The following is a 24,055-nucleotide window of genomic DNA, read 5'->3' as shown; positions in this document are numbered from 1 at the left end:
AATATTAATGGTTAATATTATGGATTTAAAATGGGCTTCCAATGGGCCTTACAGATGATTAATTGATTGGATCAATTTATCCCTACATGAGATGTTTGGATGTGTGATGTACTGTGTACATGGGCCATAAGTGCTTGGCCCATGCTCATTCGATAGTGGCTCCTGGGCACACCATGGCTGAATGCACATCATTGCCATGGTGTTCCTTTTGGTCATTGGATGACCTCCCTCAGTGGTATGCCCCACACCTCATCAAGAGGTTATGTACGAAACCCTAGCCGATTTAAGGCTCACCAAAATCTGACTTTATGAAAGTTAGTGGGAGCCACTTTGGTTTGACCTAAATCAAACTAGGGCGTAATAACAGTTCCCTACAGCTAATATGAGTGCAAGTAATAGGGAGATTCATATGATGAACTCCTTAAAGGCCTTCCAACATTAGGATGATGATGGGTCTTTCAGTAATGAGAAACGCACCAGAAAATGGGCTATCCATTTGTTGTTGGGCTTGTCTGAGTGTTTCATAAGATGATAGGTGCGTCATAGACTGATGTGGGAGGGGCTTCACCAGAAAATGGGAACTCTCTTACGGTACCTTGGCGTTCACGAATATGAAGGGTAAGCACTCACTAGACAGAAAGGTTTACCTAAAAATGGCTCTAAACCTTGTCTAACAGAGGCCAAAGGGAAAACTCATATGATGAGTGGATATGATCCTTCACAGAAAGGTGGTGGGGTTATGCAGCTGAAACAGTTGGCTCCATGCACTCTGTGATTTTCCACATTTCCACAGACAACCCGTAGTCTCTGTCACTGAGAAAGAAGCGAAATCTCAGAGATGAAAAAATGGAAATGGAAAGTAGATTAAAATCCATATCTATGTAATGAACATGAATCAAATTAGGTTGTGGACTGATGTTTGCTCTTTTATCAGAAAATGGCAAACGAATCATTTGCAAAGCTTCTTGATGACAACAAGCTTAAGGGCCCAAACTATGCCGACTAGTACAAGAACCTTATGTTGGTCTTAACCTCTGAAAAGTTGGATAAGGTAGCCAAGAATCCTGCCCCGGATCGTTTGGGAGATAGGGCTTCTGAGGCCCGTAGAAGAGAATACCAAGAATGGGAGGAGAAAAACTCCCTTGCCTGCTGCTACATCATTGCCTCTTTGGACAATCCAATTCAGAGGCAGTTTGATCAGATCGAACTTGCCATGGACGTATTGGATATCTTAGGACAATGTACGAAGAGCAGAATTGTTCTACTCGGCAAAAGGTCTTGAAACAGTTCATGACCGCATAGATGTCCAAGAGCCAACAAGTTCACGACCATTGTCTCCGGATGATGAGTTATATCAACGAACTGAAGGCTCTTGGATCCGGGCTAGATCTGGTAACATAGATCGATGCTATTCTCAACTCTTTACCTCCATCCTTTAATCCATTCATCATGAACTACAACATGAACAAGCTGAATGTCAGCTTATAGGAACTCGGCAATATGTTGCAGAGGGCCGAAGAATTGATTAAAAAGGATGAGTCCATTGCCATGCTTGTTGAAACAGGCAAATCAAGAAAGAGAAGGAAGGCGGAGAGAAAGCCCCAGAAGAAGGCTGCCAAACCCAAGAAGCAGAAGAAAGACAAAGCATTGGATGCCTGTCACTTCTGCAAGAAGACTGGCCACTGGATCCTGTTGTATTGACTCTGGGGCTTCAACTCATGCGTGTAACTCACTGCAGGGGTTCAAGGTAAGCAGAAGGCTAAGTGAAGGAGAAGTCACACTCTACTTGGGGACTACTGCAACTGTTGTAGCCGCAGCCATAGGAACCGTGGAGTTACTTTTTAGAGAAAGAACTATTGTTTTGAAAGATTGTCTTTATGTTCAAAATTTAAGGAGAAATTTGATTTGTCTCAAAACTGTGTGCAGATGGTTATTCTATCTTCTTTAGTAATACGATTACTATTAAAAGAAATAACAGATTCATCGCATATGGGAAACTGGAGAACGGTCTCTATGTTCTACATCCTTCTCTAGGAACTAACATAACCGAAACTACATCAGCTGAAATCCCCAAGAAGAGAGCCCGTGATACAGTTAATCCCACGTGTCTGTGGCATTACCGACTTGGCAACATCGGTGTTGACTGAATCACAAGGTTGGTAAAGGATGGTCCTTTGGATTTTCTAACTATAGAAGATCTTCCCACCTGTGAGCCTTGCCTACAGGCACAGTTGACCTAATACATACTGATGTATGTGGTCCCCTGAGTGTTAGGACATGAAATCAACACATGTATTTCATCACCTTCATAGATGATTTCTAACGATATGGTTATGTGTACCTAATGAGACACAAGTCTGAATCTTTTGAAAAGTTCAAAGAGTTTAGACAAGAGGTCGAGAAACAGTTAGGGAGAGAAATTAAAGCCCTTGGATCAGATCGAGGTGGAGAGTATCTCCCTAGCGAATTTAGGGACTACTTAAAGGACAATGGGATAGTATCACAATTAGCTCCTCTTACCACATGCATATGTGTGTTGGGGTGCATGAGGTGCATGGTTTCAGCCCCCATACCCTAGCCTCGGGCTCACTCCTCCACACTTAAGATGAACATTGTCCTCAATGTTCGTAGTGTTAGGCAATAACAATAAAACTAGCAAGAGCATCATCAAGTAATAGGAGATATTTAGAGGACTTCCCTGAAGATCATTCTTAAATTCTGCAATATGTTGTCGGTGGAAAACTTCTTTTGCTAGAAATCACTTGCAAACTAGAAGAGGAGATCAGTAGCTTTGTTCTAACTAAAAACAATTTAAACCAAATAATAAAAAGACTACTATACACAATTCCAAACAATGTAAATAATTTAACCAGTCTATAATACACAACAGAAACTTACAAGGCCAAGAAGTTTGAATTCTATCTAACAAAATAAATAAATAAATAAATAAATAAATAAATTAAAAAAAAAAAGCAAGATCAAAAGCCAATATAAATATCTCTTGGAATCTGATATGCAAGTGATAAACAAGTGATTTACAAGATTGAAACTAGCCTAGAAGTCTAAGAGTTCTTGAAATCAGCACACTACCAAAGTTATTTGATTTTTTTTTTTTTTTTTTTTTTTTTTTTTGGTTAGAACTTGACTTTTGAGAACAGTCACTTACAAAAACTCCAAACCTAATATCAATAAGTAGGTCTAAAATCTGTTGCAGTTAGGTCTGAAATAAGTTTGATCCCAAGAGCTTAAGACTTCTCTTTCAAGTCCCAACTTAAATGTCTTGTATGCCTCAATTGATAGCAGAGACCTGAAATCAGATCTGCAATTTTATAATGAAAGCAGCCTTGATTCAGATCTGAATACCATTACATCAAAAATATGAAGCTCTTTTTGGACCTCACAAACATTAGTCCTAATCCAATACAACCAATTCAGATTGGGTGCAAGTGATTTAAAAGATAACAAAACATCAAGTTCAAAGAAATTTCAGATCATGTACTCATACTGCCTCTGATTCTCATGTACTTCAGAACTGATTATACCATTCATGGCTTAAATTTTCATCAATGAGGCAAGTCTGATGCATCAAATTGTGAATTGGGTGCTGTCACTACCCGAATTCACATCAAAATAGAGTGGGTTCAGGTCTGAGTTCAGATGAAATCAAATCTGAACCTAGCAGAATGCAGTCCTGCAACCGGCTGAACTCAGATCTGAAATTCAAATCTGAGTTTCAGATTTGAAAACTCACATGCTATTTTTTCATTGTTTTCTTTTTATTTTCTTTATCTATTTTTTTTTTCTTTTTTTTTATAAATCTAAAACAAAATACAGCAATGCAACCAAAATCTTTTTGGATGAGTGCAGGTCTGATTGATGAATGCAATTCAGATCTGAACTCATTTTAAATTTTTTTTTTTTCGGTTGAGTGCTGCAGTTCTGCTATAGCAGATCTGAGTGCCGAATGCAACTCAGATCTGCAACACTCATGATTTTGTGATTTTTTTCTTTTAGAGGGTAATAACTTCAAGATAGAAAGCAAAACAGGTCTCCTTTTATTAAAATTAAACTGAAACAAGGAAAATAAAGTAATCTACTAAAGAGAAAAGAAGCATAACTACAGTAATTTAGTAGTTGCATTCAAAGCAAAAATGAAAAATTAAGTAAATTAAACCAACTATGAATGCAATGCTGAAGAACTACATCTGAAGAACTACATCTACCAGCTACACTAAATCAGCAATCAAATATGAAGTAGATCATCAATGGGAAAGAGAGCTAACTAGATCAGCAGTGGAGTTTCATGCTAATTGCTGTACTGTAGCAGCCCTGCTACAGATCTGAATGCTAGTGGAATGCACTGCTGCTTTTATTGAATATGTGAGGCATCACAATTATTCAATCCAAACACACATCCTCACCAAATTTAGATTGGGTACAAGTGGGTAAAGCCAAGAATTCAGTCCACCCAGAATTCATAGTATGCTCTGTATCAGTTCAGTCCTCACATCATATCAACTGCATTTCAGATTTGAATTTCTCTCATTCCTCGCTATCCATTCACCCTTGAGGCAGGTTGGATGTATCATAGGGTGGATTGGGGTAGTGATGGCACCCAATTCAGCTCAAACTTGCATCGGTTCAGATCTGAGTTCAGAGTAATTCAGATCTGAACTGAGCAGATCTGTAACAGCAGAATTCAGATCTGAACTCAAGTCTGAGTTTGGATCTGAATTTTCAATTGCCTTACCTTCAGTTATTGCTACCAAATTGTTTTTGGGGAATAGCAGAAGTGCCCTAGGGTGAATTGGGGTGGTGATGACACCCAATTCCCCTCAAAATTGCATCAGTTCAAGTCTGAGTTCAGAGGAACTCAGATCTGAACTGTTGCAGATCTGCAATAGCAGAATTCAGATCTGAATTCAAATCTGAATTCTGATCCGAATTCTCAATTGCTCCTCTTGTTGTTGAAAAGATCTCCCCATTTTTTTTTTCATTTGTTTTTTTTTTCTTTTTGTAATGAAAGAAACAAGAAAAAAAATAATAAAGTCTGAAACACAAGCAACTCTTTTCGGCTGAGTGCTGCAGATCTGAAATCTGCTGATCTGAGTGCCGAATGCAACTCAGATCTGCAACACTCATGTTTATGTGAATTTTTTTTTCTTTTTTTTTTTCTTTTTGAAGGGAACAACACCAAGATTGAATAGAAATCAAATATGCCTTGAAAGCATTAGGAACTTGATGGTAGGGTTGAGACCTTCAAAGCTCATCTGGTGGCGAAAGGGTACACTCAGAAAGAGGGCATTGATTATGAGGAAACCTTCTCGCCTGTGGCCATGGTTAAATCCATTAGGAACTTGCTAGCTGTAGTAGCATACCATGATGATGAGATTTGACAAATGGATGTCAAAACTGCTTTCTTGAATGGAGATTTTACTGAAGATATGTCTATGCAGCAGCCGCAAGGCTTCATTGTTGTAGGTCAGGAAAACATGGTATGTAAACTTAATAGATCCATTTATGGACTTAAGCAAGCTTCTAGAAGTTGGAACATCCATTTTGACTCTTCTGTCAAGTCGTTTGACTTGGAGCAGAATTTGGATGAACCCTGTGTCTACCGGAAATATAGTGGAGATAAGGTTATTTTCTTGGTTCTGTATGTAGATGACATTCTACTCATTGGGAATTATATAGGAATGTTAACTACGGTGAAAGTATGACTTTCACAACAATTCTCCATGAAAGATCTTGGAGAAGCCTCCTATATACTAGGTCTTCAACTCTATAGAGATAGATCGAAGCGGATAATAGGATTATCCCAATCTGCTTACATTGACAAAATAGTCAAAAGATACAACATGGAGTACTCCAAGAAAGGAAATGTTCCTTTCAGGCATGGGGTCTCTCTCTCCAAGAAGATGTCTCCCAAGACTTCTGAAGAGATTGATGGCATGAAAGACGTTCCCTATGCCTCTGCCGTAGGTAGCATCATGTATGCTAAGCTGTGCATTCATCCTGACATTGCTCAGGTAGTAAGTGTAGTAAGCAGATTTTAGGCCAACCCAGGGCAGGAGCATTTGACTACTGTGAAAAACATACTTAAGTTACTTCGAAGGACAAAAGAGTTTTGTCTAGTATTCAATGGTAGCTCACTACAGATCCAAGGGTATACAGATGCCGATTTCTAGTCGGATCCAGATGATAGAAAGTCTTCATCTGGATATGTTTTCATGATAGGATCGTGTGCTGTTTGCTGGAAAAGCAACAAACAAGGGTCCACTGCAGACTCCATGACCGAGGCCGATTACATTGCCACAAGTGAGGCTGCCAAAGAAGCCGTGTGGATGAAGATGTTCGCTCACGTGTTGGGAATAGTTTTATCCAACACATCACCCATCCCATTGTTGTCACACAACAATGGAGCCATTGCTCAGGCTAAGGAGCCACAAGCCCACTCGAAGTCGAAGCATTGGCGGAAAATGTAGCAGACCCATTGACAAAGCCACTATCACAGAAAGTGTTTGAGAAACATGTGGAAAGTATGGGACTCCGACTAGTACCTGATTGGACCTAAGTGCAAGTGGGAGCTGTTAGACAGTTTTGTATGCCCTTAGTTTCAAGCAAGATGATGTATTTTATGAGTTTATTGTAAATGAATAAAAGTGCATATTTGATTCATGTTCCCTTGTTATGTTTCTGCTTAATTCCCTTGAACTGGACATTTAATGAGACTCGTGTTACTTTAGAATGTTCACAGCCAGTGGGTCGGTCTAGGGAGACCTATCCTGACAAGGTTGACACTGTGGTGCCACCATGTCGGTTGGGATGGCCTATCTCAGCTGCCAGGGTGAGACCCTACGCACATACAGTGTATGACTAATTGAATCTTTGAACTGGACCAGATTTTCAGTATTGCCCTGGACCTTGGAGATTGATTGACAAAACTGGAAAGTTACACCCGACCCCTAGACTCGATTATGATACTACACTAGGTGTTGTATTGGGTTGTTTTTGATATACCAATCAGTGAGATCCTTAGTGGGGGTCAAAACCTGGGTATGTTGGGACAGTCTGAAAATTCACCTGAATGGGTGATCATAGTGACGGGATCAGCCCCTTTGTCGAACAAGGGTAATGATCGGGGATGCACTCTCACTGATGGAAACCAAGACTACCGGTAGCCGATTTCAATCATTGAGATTTGTTTTGCAAAATATATTTTATATGAGATATAAAAGTATATATATATTATGGTTTCAAAATGTTTGCAAGAAGGTTCTAATTCCCGGGATCCATATAAGTAGAGAGTGCAACATTTTTCCTTGTAGCCGAGGGAGAGGTTCTCTGTTGTTGGGCAGTGTATGATCATTATGGGCTGAGAGGTTAAGTGTAAAACCATTGAGGATAATTCTGGATGGGCTAATCTTGCATTTGTCCATAGTCCCTTGGTGTTACTAGGTGGCTTGGCCCAGGGACCACTTAGGGTAAGTGTTGGGCCCATAGAGCCCATGAGATGGGTTTCAAGGGTGCACTGTCCATAACAGTGTATTCGGCCAGGCCTTGTAACAAAGGTCGAACCCATGTGGCTGATGTGTAGATCATTGTTTGGGTCCCACACCCTACAAGGAAGCCCAACTGGGCAGCAGTTTAGAAGGCTAAGTGATTACATTACCTAAAATGGGCTTTAAGCCCATTTTGAATTGGGCTAATTTGATTAGTCACTTAAAGGGGCAAATTCTGAGATGGATCAGTTGATAGGATTGGGCCCATACCCTATCCACTTAGAGAGTCCAAGATCTAAATAAGATTTAGATCTAGAAGCCTCCTAATTAGATTAGTAGATGGCTGATATGATCTGCAGATAAGATAAGTGTTATCCCTTATCACTTAATGGGACTTCTTATCAAAATATGACTTGGATTATCAACTCTTAATGGGATTAGGAGTTGATCCCTAAAAATTATAAAAGGAGAAAATTCTGCACCCTGCGAATACTCTCTTGCCGCCTCCTTCCTGTAGCCGCCATATCCAACATTTCGATCTCCAGTTCTTGGGAAAAATCAAGATTCGATCTTGATAGAGCTGTATTCACAAGCCATTCAGTTGATTCTTGCAAAGGGTCAAGTTCTTTTGGAAGAACACTACTGATTCTGCTCTACCTTGCATTGTGTCATCTTCAGTGGGAGCAGATTTTGGATCCTTCCTTGGGCGTGAACACCTCCATTGGGAGATACTGGTTCTCCGTATCACGTATAATCTCTCCCTACTCCTTTTGGTTCAGATCTGGTTCATTTTATGGTTAAAGAATGATCCTTGAAAATATGATTTTTTAAATAGGCAATTTGATTCCCAATTGAAGGGAAAGAAAAATTTTTGAAATTCGCCCCCCTTATTCCACAATCTTTGGGCGTCCATGTGATGGATATCCAATCCCTTCAATTCATATATACATAACACATTTTTTTTTATCACATTACCACACAGTCGTCTAGCTTTTATGGTCTTTTGTGAGATCTATGTAAAATATTTCAACCAAACAGTCTTTGATCTTCCAAGATCTATTTGCAAAAGCTCACCTTGTCCTTTAACCATAAGATCTTGTAACATATCATTTGGAAAAGACTTGCCAAACAAGCACCAAGTCAATGGCGAGTATGAGGCTAGGGAGCAAAGCATGGCCAAGTACCTCGCCAAAGTGCAAGAACTAGCCCACCACTTCCAATGCTTCTCCTTATAGCAAGCCTCGTAGTCTGAGAACATGAGAGCCGATGCCTTATCCAAGTTGGCGGGCACCTCGGGCGTCGCCCTCGGCAGCACGGTCTGCATGGAAAAGTTAACTCATCTCTCCATTTAAGAAGCTCAAGTCCTTCCTATCCAGGCTGAGCCATCATGGATGGATCTTATTATCGACTTCCTCATGACTGAGTAGTTGCCCGACGATAGAAACAAGGCCAAGCGAATCCGACGTCAAGCTCCGCACTACACTTTGCTCGAAGGAAAGCTATACCGAAGTTCATTTACCCCTATGATGCAGTATAGGAGGAGGTTGATAAGTTCTATGCAAATTAGGACCATTCCAAGACACATAAGAAGTAGAGATAACGACACCGACCCAACTTAGTAAATATTTATCGAGATAGCATCGTCATAGGATTTCTATGTTAGTTCATTTTTACCAAGTTTGCAATGGTTCGAATTTGTATTCAATTTGGGCTTTCCTTTTGATGGGTTTTAGTAGGATTCTATTTTGGAGTGTTTTCTTAGATTAGAATTTTCTTTTTTAAAGAGTTTTAGTAGGATTCTATTATGGAGTGTTTTCAGGTTAGGAATAGGAGCCATAAGGGTGTATGCCTATATAAAGAGTAGCTAGGGAAAGGTTTAGGTAGTTCTCTTGTTATCAAATTTCTCTTAATTATTTAGTGAAGAATTCTTCTTCCTAAAATTCGACTTCTGCTATTTTCTTTGAAGCTTTTCTCACATGTTTCGTTTCTGTACTGCGTCAATTGGTATCAAAGCTCAAGTTGATCATTCTTCAGATTATGGAATCTAAGAAGAAACTAGTAGCTCATATCATGGAGCAAGAACTCAACAACAAAGTGCAAGAAGAGATGGCAGAGCTGAGAAGACAAGTCGATGCACTTGCTCAAGAGGTGAAATCGCTGGATTCCCGGTTGGAAACAATGGACAATGTGTTAGACAGTTTTGTATGCCCTTAGCTTCAATAAAAATTGATGTACTTTATGAGTTTATTGTAAATGAATAAAAGTACATATTTGATTCATGTTCCATTGGTATGTTTCTATGTATTACCCTTAAATTGGACACTTATTGAGACTCGTGTTAGTTTTGAATGTTCACAGCCAGTGGGTCGGTTTGGGGAGACCTATCCTGACAAGGCTGACACTGTGGTGCCACCAAGTCGGTTGGGGTGGCTTGTCTCAGCTCCCGGGGTGAGACCCTAGGCACATACAGTGTGGGATTAATTGAATCTTTGAACTGGACCAGATTTCCAGTATTGCCCTGGACCTTGGAGATTGATGGGCAAAACTGGAAAGTTACACCCGACCCATAGACTCGATTATGATACTGCACTAGGTGTTGGGTCGGGCTGTCTTTGATGTACCAATCAATGAGATCCTTAGCGGGGGTCAAAACCTGGGTATGTTGGGACAATCCGAGAATTCATCTGAGTGGATGATCATAATGACAGGATCAGCCCCTTTGTCGGACAAAGGTAATGATCGGGGATGCACTCTCACTGTTGGAAACCAAGACTGCCGGCAGCCGATTTCAACCGTTGAAATTTGTTTTACAAAATATATTTTATATGATATATAAAAGTATATATATTATGATTTCTAAAATGTTTGCAAAAGGGTTTTAATTCCCGGGATCCATATAAGTGGAGAGTTCAACACTGTTCCTTGTAGCCGAGGGAAAGGTCCTCTCTTGTCGGGCAGTGTATGATCATTATGGGCTGAGAGGTTAAGTGTAAGACCATTGAGGATAATACCTGATGGGCTAATCTTGCATCTGCCCATAGTCCCTGGGTGTTACAAGGTGGCTTGGCCCAGGGACCACTTAGGGTAAGTGTTGGGCCCATAGAGCCCATTTGATGGGTTTCAGGGGGTGCACTGTCTTTAACAATGTATTTGACCAGGCCTTGTTACAAAGGCTGGGCCAAACCCATGTGGCTGATGTGTAGATCAATGCTTGGGTCCCACGCCATACATGGAAGCCCAACTGGGCAACAGTTAGGAAGGTTAAGTGAGCACATAAGCTTAATGGGCCTAAAGACCATTTCGAACTAGGCTATTAATTTAGTTAATTAAAGGGGCGAATTCTGAGATGGATTAGTAGTTAGGATAGGGTCTTAATCCTATCCACTCAGAGAGTCCAGATCTGAATGTAATTCAGATCTAGAAACCTCCTAATAAGATTAGGATAAAGCTAATCTAATCTGCGGATAAGATAAGGGTTTATCCTTATCATTAGAAGAGAAGGCTGATGCAAATATGATTTGGATAAGCACCTCCTAATGGGATTAGGAGCTGATCTTTTCAAGTTAACAAAAGAAGGAAGGGGGCGGCAGCCTTGAGAGAGACCAAGAAACACATCAGATCCTCTTTAGTGCTGAAATCAAGAAGAGAGAATTCTGCACCCTGCGAATACTCTCTTGCCGCCTCCCTGCTCTTGCCGCCCTGTTTGCCAGTTCGATCTCCAGTTGTGGGAGAAGTCAAGATTGGATCTTGACATCAGTTCTTTGAGAAATGATTGAAAAGGAAGCTGTGCTCACGTTCCATTCTACTGTTTCTTGCGAAGGACAGAGTTCTTGGGGAAGAACACTGCTGATTCTGCTCCATCCTGCACTGCACCATCTTCAGTGGGAGCAGTCTTTGGATCCTTCCTCGGGTGTGAACACCTTCGTTGGGAGATATTGCTTCTCCGTATCAGGTATCATTCTCTCCCATTCCTTTTGGTTCAGATCTGGTTCAGTTTAAGGTTCAAGATTTATCCTTGAAAATGTGATTTTCTGAATAGGGAATGTGATTCCCTGTTGAAGGGAGAGAAAATTTTTTTTGAAATTTGCCCCTTATTCCACAATCTTTGGGCATCCATGTGATGGATCTCTCAACCCTTCAGTGGTATCAGAGCCACAGGTTCAAATCTTGAACCATTCTGTTTCAGATCTGAACCTGCGCAATTAGGGAGAAGGCGTTCTACCCAATTTGCGCAGATTTGGTTTTGGGAAATTTGTTCCCAAAACAGTTGGGCAAATAATCTGAAATTAATTTTAAATAAATTTGATTATTATTTAGAATTGTTCTTTATAATTTTCTTGATTTATGGGCTGTTCGTACAAGAGGAGATCGAATTCTTGGTTTGCGCAGGGAACCTACGATTTTGCAGTTCTTGATTTATTTTGGGTCTGTAAATATTTTTTTTATTTTCTATACTCAATGTATAGGTATTCGATCTAATGTAATTATTAATAGAAATAGGATTTCTATTTATTTTATTTTGGATCGAAGATGGCGGCGCAGAGAAGGAGATTTCGTAGATAAGAGAAATGGTATATGCGATTTGCAGTTTGTGAAACTGCATTCTGTGATCTAACCTCTGTTTTGCAGGAAGGATTGTGCGAACAACCCTGTTTGACTGATTCTTGTTTTTCCTTTTATCAGTATTTAATTTTAAATTATTTTCGTGAATTAAGGATTTAATTAAAAATCAAACACTAGACCCATTCGAACCAAGATTGGTTCAAAACTGTTTGGACCAATTCTAGGGTTTAATCAAGGCTGAATGTCAACCCTAACTTCCCACTAATGGGCCTAAGGATTGATATTTAATTAAATGGTTAATTCGGCCCAGCCTGTAAAGGCCCAGTTTTAAATAGTTAAAACTGCAAAAGCCCATTTCAAAGGATAAAGCTATATGGGCCGAACTGGGTAACCCTAATTCAGCCCATATACCTAGATAATATTAATGGTTAATATTATGGAATTTTAATGGGCTTCCAATGGCCCTTACAGATAATTAATTGATTGGATCAATTTATCCCTGCATGTGATGTATGGATGTGTGATGTGTTGCGTACATGGGCCATAAGTACTTGGCCTATGCTCATTTGACAGTGGCTCTTGCGCACACCATGGCTGAATGCACATCATTGCCATGGTGTCCCTTTTGGTCATTGGATGACTTCCCTCAGTGGTGGGCCCCACACCTCATCAAGAGGTTGCGTGCGGAACCCTAGCTGATTTAAGGCCCACCAAAATTTGGTTTGACCTAAATCAAACTAGGGCGTAATTTTGTTCCCTCCAGCTAATATGAGTGCGTGTGATAGGGAGATTCATATGATGAACTCTCTAAAGGCCTTCCATCATTAGCATGAGGATGGGTCTTTCAGTAATGAGGAAACGCACCAGAAAATGGGCTATCCATTTGCTGTTGGGCTTGTCGGAGTGTTTCATAAGATGATAGGGGCGTCATAGACCGATGTGGGAGGGGCTTCACCAGAAAATGGGAACTCTCTCACGGTACCTTGGCGTTCACGAATATGATGGGTAAGCACTCTCTGGATAGAAAGGTTTATCTGAAAATGGCTCTGAACCTTGTCTGACAGAGGCCAAAGGGAAAACTCATATGATGAGTGGATGTGATCCTTCACTGAAAGGTGGTGGGATTATGCAGCTGAAATAGTTGGCTCCATGCACCCTATGTGATTTCCCACATTTCCAGAGACAACCCGTAGTCTCCGTCACTGAGAGAGGAGGGAAATCTCAGAGACGAATAAATGGAAATGGATCATAGATTAAAATCCATATCTATGAAATGAACATGAATCAAATTAGGTTGTGGACTGATGTTTGCTCTTTTATCAGAAAATGGCAAACGGATCTTTTGCAAAACTACTTGATGACAACAAGTTGAAGGGCCCTAACTATGATGATTGGTACAGGAACCTTATGCTGGTCCTAGCTTCTGAAAAGCTGGACAAAGTGGCAAAGAATCCTGCCCCGGAGCGTCCGGGTGATAGGGCTTCTGAGGCCCGAAGGAGAGACTATCAAGAATGGTAGGAGAAAAACTCCCTTGCCCGATGTTACATCAATGCCTCCTTAGACAACCCGATACAGAGGTAGTTCGATCAGATTGAACTTTCCAAAGACATATTGGACAGTCTTAGGAAAATGTATGAAGAGCAGAATCGTTTTACTCGACAAAAGGTCTTGAAACAGTTCATGACCGCACAAATGTCCAAGGGTCAACAAGTTCACGACCATTGTCTTCGGATGATGGGATACATCAACGAACTGGAGGCTCTTGGATCCGGGCTGGACCTTACTACCCAGATAGATGCTATCCTTAACTCTTTGCCTCCTTCCTTTAATCCGTTCATCATGAACTATAACATGAACAAGCTGAATATCAGCTTACAAGAGCTCAGCAATATGTTGCAAAGAGCTGAGGAACTGATTAGAAAGGATGAGCCTGTAGCCATGTTTGTTGAAGATGGCAAGACAGACAAGAGAAAGAGGAAGGCAAAGAAGCCTCAGAAGAAAGCCACTAAGAGCAAGAAGCAGAAGAAAGACAAAGCATCGAATGCCTGTCACTTCTGCAAGAAGACCAGCCACTGGAAAAGGAATTGTCCTGCCTACCTGGAATCCAAGAAAGGTAACTTCGAAACTTGTGTTATAGAAACCAATTTGTTGGTAGCTTCTGCTTCCTAGTGTATTGACTCCGGGGCTTCGACTCATGCTTGTAACTCACTACAGGGGTTCAAGGTAAGCAGAAGGCTGAGTGAAGGAGAAGTCACACTCTTCTCAGGGACTACTGCAACTGTTGCAGCCGCGGCCATAGGAACCGTGGAATTAATTTTTAGAGAAGGAATAATTGTACTGAAAGACTGTCTTTATGTACAAAATTTAAGGAGAAATTTGATTTTTATCTCAAAACTATGTGCAGATGGTTATTCTGTCTTCTTTAGTAATATGATTACTGTTAAAAGAAACAACAGATTCATCGCATATGAGGAACTGGAGAATGGTCTCTATGTTCTACATCCTTCTCTAGAAACTAACATAACCGAAACTACGTCGGCTGAAATCCCTAAGAAGAGAGCTCGTGATACAGTTAATCCCACGTGTCTGTGGCATTATCGACTTGGCCACATCGGTGTTGACCGAATCACAAGGTTGGTAAAGGATGGTCCTTTGAATTTTCTAACTGTAGAAGATCTTCCCACTTGTGAGCCTTGCCTACAAGGCAAGATGACGAAACAACCATTTAACGGTAAGCCTGAAAGATCTACGGGCACATTTGACCTAATACATACTGATGTATGTGGTCCCCTGAGTGTTAGGACACGAAATCAACACGTGTATTTCATCACCTTCACAGATGATTTTTCACGATACGGTTATGTGTACCTAATGAGACACAAGTCTGAATCTTTTGAAAAGTTCAAAGAGTTTAGACAAGAGGTCGAGAAACAGTTAGGGAGAGAAATTAAGGTCCTTCGATCAGATCGAGGTGGCGAGTATCTCTCTGACGAATTAGGGACTACTTAAAGGACAATGGGATAGTATCACAATTAGCTCCTCCTGCTACACCACAACTTAACGGTGTTTCGGAGAGGAGGAATAGGACCTTATTGGATATGGTCCGGTCGCTTCTCATACACTCAGAGTTACCCACATCCTTTTGGGGTTGCACATTAGAGACTGCGATTTATGTGCTGAATCGGTTTCCAACCAAATCGGTTCCGAATACTCCATATGAACTTTGGACCGGAAAGAAACCAAGTGTCAGACACTTGAAGATTTGGGGTTGTCCAGCACACATTAAGAGAATGAGTGCAGACAAGTTGGAATCCAAGACCAGTCGTTGCCTATTTGTAGGCTACCCAAAAGGCTCTATAGGTTACCTATTCTATGACCCAAGTGAGCAGAAAGTGTTCTGCAGTCGTAATGCGCAATTCTTGGAAACCGACTATATCCTGGACACCCATCGTCAGGAAGTTGTTCTTGATGAGGAGAGCTCAGGAGCAGTGGGAGATGTCCCACAAGTTCCAGGTAGTGACCAACCTAGAAGATCCACTCGGGTATCCAGGCCACTAGTCCGTTATGGTTATGACCAGGATAGTTACCTGGTGGAAACCTTGACTAGTGAGGAGGATCCCGTGACTTACATGGAAGCTATGTTGGACATAGATTCCCAGAAGTGGGTGGAGGCCATGAGAACAGAGATGGTCTCAATGGAGACTAATGGAGTCTGGACTCTAGTAGATCCGCCCTCCGGGGTAAAAGCAATCGGTTGCAAATGGATTTACAAGAGGAAGAAGGGCCTCGATGGTAAGGTTGAGACCTTCAAGGCTCGTCTGGTGGCGAAAGGGTACACTCAGAAAGAGGGCATCGATTATGAGGAAACCTTTTCGCCTGTGGCCATGCTTAAATCCATTAGGATCCTGCTAGCTGTAGCACCATACCATGATTATGAGATTTGGCAAATGGATGTCAAAACTGCATTCCTGAATGGAGATCTTACTAAAGATATCTATATGCAGCAGCCGCAAGGCTTCATTGCTGCAGGTCAGGAAAACATGGTATGTAAACTTAATAGATCCATTTATGGACGTAAGCAAGCTTCTAGAAGTTGGAACATCCGTTTTGACTCTGCCATCAAATCGTTTGACTTCGAGCAGAATCCATATGAACCCTGTGTCTACAGGAAGTACAGTGGAGATAAGGTTACCTTCTTGGTTCTATATGTAGATGACATTTTACTCATTGGGAATGATGTAGGTATGTTAACTATGGTGAAAGTATGGTTATCACAGCAATTCTCCGTGAAAGATTTTGGAGAAGCCTCCTATATACTGGGTCTTCGACTCTATAGAGATAGATTGAAGCGGATAATAGGATTATCCCATTCTGCCTACATTGACAAAATAGTCAAAAGATACAGCATGGAAAACTCCAAGAAAGGAAATGTTCCTTTCAGGTACGGAGTCACTCTCTCCATGAAGATGTCTCCCAAGACTTCTGAGGAGATTGATGGCATGAAAGATGTTCCCTATGCCTCTGCCATAGGGAGCATCATGTATGCCATGCTGTGCACTTGTCATGACATAGCTCAGGCAGTGAGTGTAGTAAGCAGATTTTAGGCCAACCCAGGGCAGGAGTATTAGACTGTTGTGAAAAACATACTTAAGTACCTTCGTAGGACAAAAGAGTTTTGTCTAGTATTCGACAGCAGCTCACTACAGATCCAAGGGTATATAGATGCCGATTTCTAGTCAGACCCAGATGATAGAAAGTCTACATCTGGATATGTTTTCACGATAGGATTGTGTGTTGTTTGCTGGAAAAGCAGCAAACAGGGGTCCACTACAGACTCCATGACCGAGGCCGAGTACATTGCTGCAAGTGAAGCTGCCAAAGAAGCCGTATGGATGAAGAAGTTCATTCATGAGTTGGGAGTAGTTCCGTCAGACACATCACCCATCCCATTGTTGTGTGACAACAATGGAGCCATTGCTCAGGCTAAGGAGCCACGAGCCCACTCGAAGTCGAAGCACATCAAGAGGAAGTACCACGTACTGCGGGAGATTGTTGGTAGAGGGGACGTCCTAATTCAGAAGGTAGCGTCAGTGGATAATGTAGCAGACCCATTGACAAAGCCACTAACACAGAAAGTGTTTGAGAAACACGTGGAAAGCATGGGACTCTAGCTAGTACCTGATTGGACCTAAATGCAAGTGGGAGCTGTTAGACAGTTTTGTATGCCCTTAGCTTCAATCAAAATTGATGTACTTTATGAGTTTATTGTAAATGAATAAAAGTACATATTTGATTCATGTTCCCTTGGTATGTTTCTGTGTATTACCCTTAAACTGGACACTTATTGAGACTCGTGTTAGTTTTGAATGTTCACAGCCAGTGGGTCGGTCTAGGGAGACCTATCCTGACAAGGCTGACACTGTGGTGCCACCAAGTCGGTTGGGGTGGCTTGTCTCAGCTACCGGGGTGAGACCCTAGGCACATACAGTGTGGGATTAATTGAAACTTTGAACTAGACCAGATTTCCAGTATTGCCGTGGACCTTAGAGATTGATGGGCAAAACTGGAAAGTTACACCCGACCCCTAGGCTCGATTATGATACTGCACTAGGTGTCGGATCGTGCTATCTTTGATGTACCAATCAGTGAGATCCTTAGCGGGGGTCAATAGCGCACCGGTTGACAATGTACCCTAGGAACTTACCCGAGGTGACACCGAAGACACATTTGTTTGGGTTCAGTTTTATGCTAAATTGACGTAGAATTTGGAAGACAGAATCTAAGTCTTGTATTAATTCCTGTGAAAACTGTGTCTTGACAACCATGTCATCTACATATCATTCTATTTTCGTGCCAATTAAGGGCCGAAACAACTTATTTACAAGTCTTTGGAAGGTCACCCCAGCATTCTCCAGTTCGAAGGGCATGACCTTGTAGTAGTACAGGCCGAACTCGGTTATGAAGCTGGTTTTTTCCTCATCGGACTGGTCCATCCTGATTTGGTTGTAGCCTGAGTAGACATCCAAGAAGCTTAGCAACTCATGCCCCAAGGTCGCGTCCACTAGGCATTCAATTCTGGGGAGGGGGAAGCAGTCTTTTGAGCAAGCTCGGTTCAGGTCGGTGTAGTCGATGCACATGCGCCACTTGCCATTTGCCTTTTTCACCAGCACTGGGTTGGCTACCCAGCTCGGGTAATGAACATCCCTTATGAAGTCTGCTACGAGGAGCTTTTCGACCTCCTTGTCGACTGCCCTCCAGCGCTCCAGGGCTAAGTTGCATTTCTTCTATCTAATGGGTTTGACTACAGGGTCAGTATTAAGTTTGTGAGTTATAAGGCTAGGGTCAATACCGGGCATATTGGTCGCAGATCATGCAAAAATATCTAAATTTTGAAGTAAGAAACTCACCAATTCGGTTCATAGAGGCTCCTTGACGGAAGCACCGATCTGTAGCATTTGAGTCGGATCTGTAGCCAAAGTCAGGATTGCAACCATTTCCTTTGTGGGCGAAGCTCATTCCTCACTCTACTCCATAGGCCGCTCCAGCTCGAGGTTGTCGGCCGCCTTGGTTTTTTCCTTTAGGGCAGCAACATAACACTTGCAAGACTCAAGCTAGTCGCCCTGCGCTACCCCCACACCGAAGTCTGTAGGGAACTTCATTGCCAGATAGTAGGTGGAGACCACTGCCTGTAGGACATGCGTAATTGGTTGCCCTATTCTGGCATTGTATGGGAAGTGGGTCACGACCACCAAGAAATCGTGGTTGAGTCTCACCACACAAGGCCATGTGCCGACTTCCACAGGTACTGCTATTTTCCCAAGGGGCCTGACTTCCTCTCCACTAAAGCCCACCAAAGGAGTGTTCGTGGGTTTCAACTCGCTTCTCTGCAACTGAAGCTGGTCAAATGCCGACTTGAAGAGGATGTTTGCTGAGCTACCTAAATCCACAAGTACGCACCTAACTTCGATGTTGTTGATCCTTAGTTTTATGACAAGCTCATCATCGTGGGGGTAGTGGACACCTCGCGCATCGTCTTCCGTGAAGAAGATTGGTTCTTCCATCTTCGGCCTCTTTGGAGGGTTCTGTTCTTCTCAGTCTGCTTTGCGAACTGACATCCGGGCCACTGCCGAAGTACAACCTGCTACCACCGAACCTCCCACTATCACGTGGATGGTTTCCCGAATTGGCCTCTCTTCTAGAGGCTGTCTTTGCGATGGTTCGACTAGCCTACTGCTGGATTTGGGGGCGTCCCTTCCATGCTCCCCTTGTCGACTTGCCTTATTAATATTATTATTATGCTATACAAAATTTCTCAAGTACCCATGATGGATGAGTCCCTTTATCTCGTCCCGAAGATTACTACATTGTTCGGTGCTATGACCGTGATCTCTATGGAAACTATAGTACAAGTTTTTATTTCTCTCATTTGGGTTTCCTTTCAGGTGAGGTGGCTGATGAACCTACAATTTATCTATATTCTATGAGGTTTTTGCATGAAATTTTATGCCGATTTAATTAGATTTTTCCCTATTTTAGTTTGATTGCAAGAAAGATTTCAGGGGTAGCCAAATCAAGAAAAAGAAGGCAAAAGCAAGAAAAGAAAGCCCAAAATTTATCAAGTTCAACCCAACCCAGCCATGAGAGTAAGGGAGTTTTATTTGGCCCATGTAGTGCAAGCTAACTCTTTGGAAAACCCAAGGGAAGAAGCCTAGCAAGAAGGAAATTTCAGCCCAGCCCATTTTCAGCCAGAGAATAGCCTAGAGTGTAGCCTACATGAGCTCAAAAGCAAGCTAAGTTGCAACCCAAATAGTAGCCAAAAGGGAGCTAGGGGCGGCAACTCCTAGAAGTTTCTTGAAGAGAAGGAGGGAGCACTCTAGAAGGTTCATGAGGGGTGTAATACTGTTAGACAGTTTTGTATGCCCTTTGCTTCAATCAAAATTGATGTACTTTATGTGTTTATTGTAAATGAATAAAAGTGCATATTTGATTCATGTTCCCTTGGTATGTTTCTGTGTAATACCCTTAAACTGGATACTTATTGAGACTCGTGTTAGTTTAGAATGTTCACAGCCAGTGGGTCGGTCTGTGGAGACCTATCCTGACAAGGCTGACACTGTGGTGCCACCAAGTCGGTTGGGGTGGCTTGTCTCAGCTACCGGGGTGAGACCCTAGGCACATACAGTGTGGGATTAATTGAATCTTTGAACTAGACCAGATTTCCAGTATTGCCCTGGACCTTGGAGATCGATGGGCAAAACTGGAAAGTTACATCCGACCCCTAGACTCGATTATGATACTGCACTAGGTGTCAGATCGGGCTGTCTTTGATGTACCAATCAGTGAGATCCTTAGCGGGGGTCAAAACCTGGGTATGTTGGGACAATCCAAGAATTCATCTGAGTGGGTGATCATAGTGACAGGATCAGCCCCTTTGTTGGACAAAGGTAATGATCGGGGATGCACTCTCACTGTTGAAAACCAAGACTGCCGGCAACCGATTTCAACCGTTGAGATTTGTTTTGCAAAGTATATTTTATATGAGATATAATAGTATATATATTATGGTTTCTAAAATGTTTGCAAAAGGGTTTTAATTCCCGGGATCCATATAAGTGGAGAGTGCAACACTGTTCCTTGCAGCCGAGGGAGAGGTCCTTTCTTGTCGGGCAGTGTATTATCATTAAGGGCTTAGAGGTTAAGTGTAAGACCATTGAGGATAATACCTGATGGGCTAATCTTGCATCTGCCCACAGTCCCTGGGTGTTACAAGGTGGTGATGTGTGGCTCATTGTGACACTAGCAAGTGCACTAGCCGTTCAAGTAATAAAGTAGTGAGTGAAGTATCGTTCCCACGAGGATTTAGGAAACAATTACCAATACTAAATTGAGCACTTCTTATCTGATCAACAAATAAATCAAAACTCTAATGAAAGCTAAGAAATCCTAAATTAAAATCTATCTAAATCATTGGCCCAATTGCCTTCAAATCAGGTTAGAAGAGTAATCAGTAAATGTCAATCTCAGAATTCAGCAATCTATCAATTTGGATCATTCGAATAAATCATGATTGAGCCTTGGTTTGGTGAAACCCCAAGGTCATGAACAGCCTCTCTCAAGCGCATGTTCATCCTATGCATGAGTGATGGTTCTTCTATCTCTAGCAAGAATCTAATCCCCATGCATGCATTTCTTCAAACACTTCTAAGGCATCAATTCAAATCTGAATTGATCACCAACTGAACTGTGCAAGTTATCTCTAACCTTGCACTCAATTCAGTTCTTGAGTAGTAGATCTGAATTCCTAGAGTCTCTCTCAAGCACTCTAGGAATTCCAAGCTGTAGATTAATTCGGCCAATCTGAAAATTGCAGATCTGAATTCTCTTTCAAGCAATTCAGATCTTGCAATCTCAGATCTGAGAATTCAGATCTGAGTTTTGAAGGTTAGTTGGCCGAATTAATCTACAATAACACCCTTATTCAAGAAACTTCAAGTACAATTCATGACCATTTGAATGAATCAAAAAGAATTAGATAGCTGAACTGAAATTTTACAAGCTGAAATACATCAAGGAAGAAATGGAAAAAAAAGAGAAAGAAGAAAGAAAATATAACAAAGAAACTGAATTCGAATCAAAAGAGAATGAAACTACAATTGATTTATTACAAAAGATCTTTGAATCACAAACCCTCAATTCGAACTCACCTTCTCTTCTAGCTTGCTTGTCTTGAACTTCCTTCAGCCCTTCTTCTTCTTCTTCCTTGCGCCTAGCCTTCTTCTCTTCTCTTCTCTCAAGGTGGCCGAACCTCTAAGAGTGGGAGAGCCTTCCTCTCAAGCAATTGAACAACTTTCTCCCCTCCTAGAGGCCTCCTTATATAGTTTTTCAAGGGGGCTCTTGCCCCTTCTTGAAGTCTCTAGAATTGGGTGTATTACACCCCTCATGAACCTTCTAGAGTGCTCCCTCCTTCTCTTCAAGAAACATCTAGGAGTTGCCGCCCCTAGCTCCCTTTGGGCTGCTATTTGGGCTACAACTTAGCTTGCTTTTGAGCTCAAGTGGGCTACACTCTAGGCTGTTATTTGGGCTAAAAATGGGCTGGGCCAAAATTTCCTTCTTGCTAGGCTTCTTCCCTTGGATTTTCCAAAGAGTTTCACTTGCTCTTCTTGGGCCGAATGAAATTCTCTTGCTCTCATGGCTGGGCCAGACTGAAATTGGTAAATTTTGGGTTTTCTTTTTTCTTGCTTTTGCCTTCTTTTTGTTGATTTGGCTCCCCCTGAAATCTTTCTTGCAATCAAGCTAAAATAGGGCAAAATTTAATTAAACCATCATAAAATTTCATGCAAAAACCTCATAAAATATAGATAAATTGTAGGTTCATCAGGTGGCTTGGCCCAGGGACCACTTAGGGTAAGTGTTGGGCCCATAGAGCCCATTTGATGGGTTTCAGGGGGTGCACTGTCTTTAACAGTGTATTCGACCAGGCCTTGTAACAAAGGCGGGGCCGAACCCATGTGGCTGATGTGTAGATCAATGCTTGGGTCCCACGCCATACAAGGAAGCCCAACTGGGCAGCAATTAGGAAGGTTAAGTGAGCACATAAGCTTAATGGGCCTAAAGCCCATTTTGAACTGGGCTATTTATTTAGTTAATTAAAGGGGCGAATTCTGAGATGGATTAGTAGATAGGATAGGGTCTTAATCCTATCCACTCAGAGAGTCCAGATCTGAATCACATTCAGATCTAGAAACCTTCTAATGGGATTAGGAGAAAGCGGATCTAATCTACAGATAAGATAAGGGTTTGTCCTTATCACTAGAAGAGAAGGCTGATCCAAATATGATTTGGATAAGCAGCTCCTAATGGGATTAGAAGCTGATCTTTTAAGTTAACAAAAAAAGGAGGGGGCGGCAGTCTTTTAGGAGATATACATCAGATCCTCTTTAGTGCTGAAATCAAGAAGAAAGAATTCTGCACCCTTCGGATACTCTCTTGCCGCCCTGTTTGTCAGTTCGATCTCCAGTTGTGGGAGAAGTCAAGATTGGATCTTGACATCAGTTCTTTGAGAAAGGATTGAAAGGAAGCTGTGCTCACGTACCACTCTACTGATTCTTACGAAGGACAAAGTTCTTGGGGAAGAACACTGCTGATTCTGCTCCATCTTGCACTACGCCATCTTCAGTGGGAGCAGTCTTTGGATCCTTCCTTGGGCGTGAACACCTTTGTTGGGAGATATTACTTCTCCGTATCAAGTATAATTCTCTCCTATTCCTTTTGGTTCAGATCTGGTTCAGTTTAAGGTTCAAGAATGATCCTTGAAAATATGATTTTCTAAATAGGGAATGTGATTCCCAGTTGAAGGGAGAGAAAAATTTTTGAAATTCGCCCCCTTATTCCGCAATCTTTGGGCGTCCATGGGATGGATCTCTCATCCCTTCAAATACACCCAATTCTAGAGACTTCAAGAATGGGCAAGAGCCCCCTTGAAAAACTATATAAGAAGGCCTCTAGGAGGGGGGAGAGGTGTTCAATTGCTTGAGAGGAAGACTCTCCCACTCTTAGAGGTTCGGCCACCTTGAGAGAAGAGAAGAAAAGAAGGTTAGGCGCAAGGAAGAAGAAGAAGAAGGGCTGAAGGAAGTTCAAGACAAGCAAGCTAGAAGAGAAGGTGAGTTCGAAATTGGGGGTTTGTGATTCAAAGATCAATTGTAATAACTCAATTGTAGTTTCATTCTCCTTTAATTTGAATTCTGTTTCTTTGTTATATTTTCTTTCTTCTTTCTCCTTCTTCCATTCTTCCTTGATGTATTTCAGCTTGTAAAATTTCAGTTGAGCAATCTAATTCTTTTTTATTCATTTGAATGGTCATGAGTTGTACTTGGAGTTTCTTGAATAAGGGTGTTTTTGTAGATTAATTCGGCCAACTAACCTTCAAAACTCAGATTTGAAATTGCAAGATCTGAATTGCTTGAAAGAGAATCCAGATCTGCAATTTTCAG

Source organism: Nelumbo lutea, chromosome 5 (assembly GCF_056320005.1).
Source record: "Nelumbo lutea isolate HS-2025 chromosome 5, American lotus-T2T, whole genome shotgun sequence".
NCBI classification, from domain to species: Eukaryota; Viridiplantae; Streptophyta; class Magnoliopsida; order Proteales; family Nelumbonaceae; genus Nelumbo; species Nelumbo lutea.
The sequence above is the reverse complement of the archived record's forward strand: the minus strand, read 5'-3'. Positions refer to the sequence as shown.